At 42.4% G+C, this 3129-nt stretch overlaps 1 long non-coding RNA gene across 1 annotated transcript; it reads right to left on the reverse strand.

Annotated features, from left to right (window-relative positions):
- Nucleotides 1–2106: 2106 nt before the first annotated feature.
- On the reverse strand, nt 2107–2754 carry LOC108947076 (uncharacterized). Its single transcript, XR_011411918.1, has 3 exons — nt 2716–2754; nt 2315–2601; nt 2107–2212 (listed from the first exon to the last, which is right to left on the reverse strand). It is a non-coding gene; the product is annotated as an uncharacterized lncRNA (long non-coding RNA).
- Nucleotides 2755–3129: the final 375 nt, after the last annotated feature.

The following is a 3129-nucleotide window of genomic DNA, read 5'->3' on the forward strand; positions in this document are numbered from 1 at the left end:
GGAACAAATTCTCTAAGAAGAGAATTGAGAACTCATGACACATAAGTGGTGTAGCGTCGGTTGGCCTGATTAACCCATAGGCCTCCCACCATCTGAAGATTGCCCCCAACAGGTGAAAAGTAATAAATAAGACTCAAATAGTCTCTAAAATTCCCGTCATGCGGAGGATCCGCTGGCACCTGTCCAAGAAATCCTGAGCATCCTCTGACTCAGCCCCACCGAATGCTGGAGACTTGAGCCTTCCAAACCGCTCTAGTCTCTTCTGCTCCTCATCACTCATAGGTGGACCCACCTGGGGCTGAGCAACTGCAATCGGCTGGGCTAGTAGTACCACCAGTGTCTGATGTCCCTAAACCACCTGCTTTAGTGTATGGGCGCCGGGAGTCTGAGCACCTCCCCCGGCTTGAGAAGTGGCTGGTGCAGCATGAACTGAAACCACCTGATTAATGCTAGTACATATAGTCAAAATCTAAGCCAAAGCCTCATAAAGGCCTGGAATCACAATGGGCACAGCTGGTGCCTGAGCTGGTCCCACCAGCTCAACCTCAACTAGTATATTCTCTTGAGCTAAAGCAACTGGTGGCTCCATGGGTTCTACTCTAGATGATGTGCGAGCTGCACATGGGATTTTACTACGCCCAGCCTCTCGCGGCCCTAGCTGGTGGTCGCCCATTTTGTAACGAGCCGGCCGATCGTTTTGAGTATTGTAGCCCCGTTTCCCCATTTATTGCTTATTTCATGTTCTTTTGTTGTTATTTGACTTTTCGGGGTAGTTGGTTTAGTTTCGTGGATGTTTCGGAATATGTTGGGATACTTAGTCATAAGGTTGGAAGCCTAAGTTGAAAGAGTTGACCGGATATTGACTTATATGTAAATGACCCCAAAATAGAGTTTTGATGGTTCTGATAGCTCTGTATGGTGATTTTGGACTTAGAAGTGTGTGTGGATATTGATTTGGAGGTCCGTAGATGATTTTGGATTGAAATGTCAAAAGTTGGAAAAGTTGAAGTTTGGAGAATTGAGAGGTTTGACCGAGAGTTGACTTTGTTGTTACCGGGATCGAATTTTGGTTCCAGAAGTTGGAATAGGTTTGCCGTGTCATTTATGAATTGTGTTCAAAATTTGAGGTCAATCGGACTTGGTTTGATAGGTTTCTGAATCGACTGTAGAAGTTGGAAATCCATTAATTTCATTAGGCTTGAATTGGGGTGCAATTCGTGTTGTTGATGTTGTTTGATGTGATTTGAGGCTTCGACTAAGTTCGTATTGTGTTTTAGGACACGTTGGTATGTTTGAATGGGGTCCTGGGGGGCTCGGGTGTGATTTGGATGTAATCAGATTAAAGTTTGGGCTTGAAGAAATGCTGAAGAGTTTCAAGTCTGGTGTGATCGCACCTGCGAAGAATTGATCACAGGTGCGCGACCGCAGAAGCGAGCATGGGGTCGCAGGACCAGTCCTGTAGGTGTTAGGCAGTGGTCGTATATACGAGGTGTTTTCCGCATCTGCGAGCCGCAAATGCGAAGAGTCTCCGCATATGCGAATTTTGATAGATGGGACTGGACTCGCAAAAGCGGATGGGAATTCGCAGGCGCGGATGTGCAGGAGCGAAGCGAACCATAGAAGCAGTCTCGCAGGTGCGAGTTTTGGGCCGTAGGGTGCGACTGGTTGGGTTCTTAAGTGGCTTTCACAGAAGCGGACTTTCTTTCGTAGAAGCAGAGCCGCAGGTGCGACTGGTGAGTCTGCAGGAGCGAAAATGGCTGGGCAGATATTTAAAAATCGAGGGTTTGAGTCTTCTTCTCAATTTGAGAGTTTTGGGGTGCAGACTTAGGCGATGTTTGAAGAGGTGTTCACCTAGATTGAAGAGGTAAGCAACTCTTGTTCATTTTTACTCATTAATATTGAATACTCATTGACTTATATGCCTAGATTATGTGTTTTTAAGGTGGAATTTGGGGAAAATTTGTGAAACCTCATAGACCGAATTTTTGGGGATTTGAGTGGCGATTTGATGTCTTGATTTTCGCAACACAGCCAACAAAATGGTATATGGGGCTTTCCGTTGAAGGAGAACCTTGGTTGTCCATCACGAATCATTACTTCCATGTCATTGTTAATCCGTAAGAGGCTGTACATATTGCTTTTTCTGATTTGCAGTGAGCACATGAATAACATGGTCTCCGAGAGCAAGTTCTGTTACTCCCTCTCCACAATCCTAAGTATCCATAAAATCAAAACCAATAAAATAACAAAATCTATTTAGTAACCTTTTTGGTTTTAGAGACGATCAATGAATCAATCAATTGAAATCACATACATTGATGCTTCATGTCCACGAATGCAAATAAAGACTGAGTTTTGCTCCTATAATTTCCGAAGGAGTTGAGAGAAAAAATTGACCCAAACAGATTGTGGTATTTGCTGGAAAGTAGGTAATTTTTTTAGATTGTAACTAGTTTTTTATTACCTTTGCTTCCCAGAAGTAGATATCGGCATAGTAGAGGAAAGCGTACAGGATCTTAAGACGAACTTCCATTTTTTTTGGAGGTGCCATCTCCACTTCCTTGATCAGTAACGACTTTCCTGGCTCCCATGCCATAGCAGCTGTAAAAACACATCATCATTAGCTCAGCATTACTACCAAAAGTCTCAAACAGAAAATGAGGAAAAAAAAAGTTCACATTATGTATAAGAAATGGAGTGAAGCAAATGTCATACCTTTGCAATGAATGACTTTCCCCACAATGCTTGACATTTAGATGAGCTTTAGTACGAAAACTGAAGCTTTGAACACTAGAATCGCTAGTTTTATAAGCAGTGCTGCTGCTATATAAACCATATCTCACAACATGCATGAAATTTGTCTTTTTAGCTTCAATCAAACAGAATTCATGCAGACGATCATGAACACCGCATGTTTTTGTCTCACCAGTCAATCTCCTCTTATTAACCATTATCAAGTTTCCATTGATAAGATTGTCCAGATAATCTTTTGCCACTTCCTCCAACCTTTTAGGTTTTTCAGGCTTTATAAAATTATTGAGAATGATTATATTTATGTGTGTATTAGCTGCGTTGTACTAATAGAGTAGTGGAGTTAGTAATAGTGGTAATTTTGTAATTAGGCACTTC

Source organism: Nicotiana tomentosiformis, chromosome 11 (assembly GCF_000390325.3).
Source record: "Nicotiana tomentosiformis chromosome 11, ASM39032v3, whole genome shotgun sequence".
Taxonomy (NCBI): Eukaryota; Viridiplantae; Streptophyta; class Magnoliopsida; order Solanales; family Solanaceae; genus Nicotiana; species Nicotiana tomentosiformis.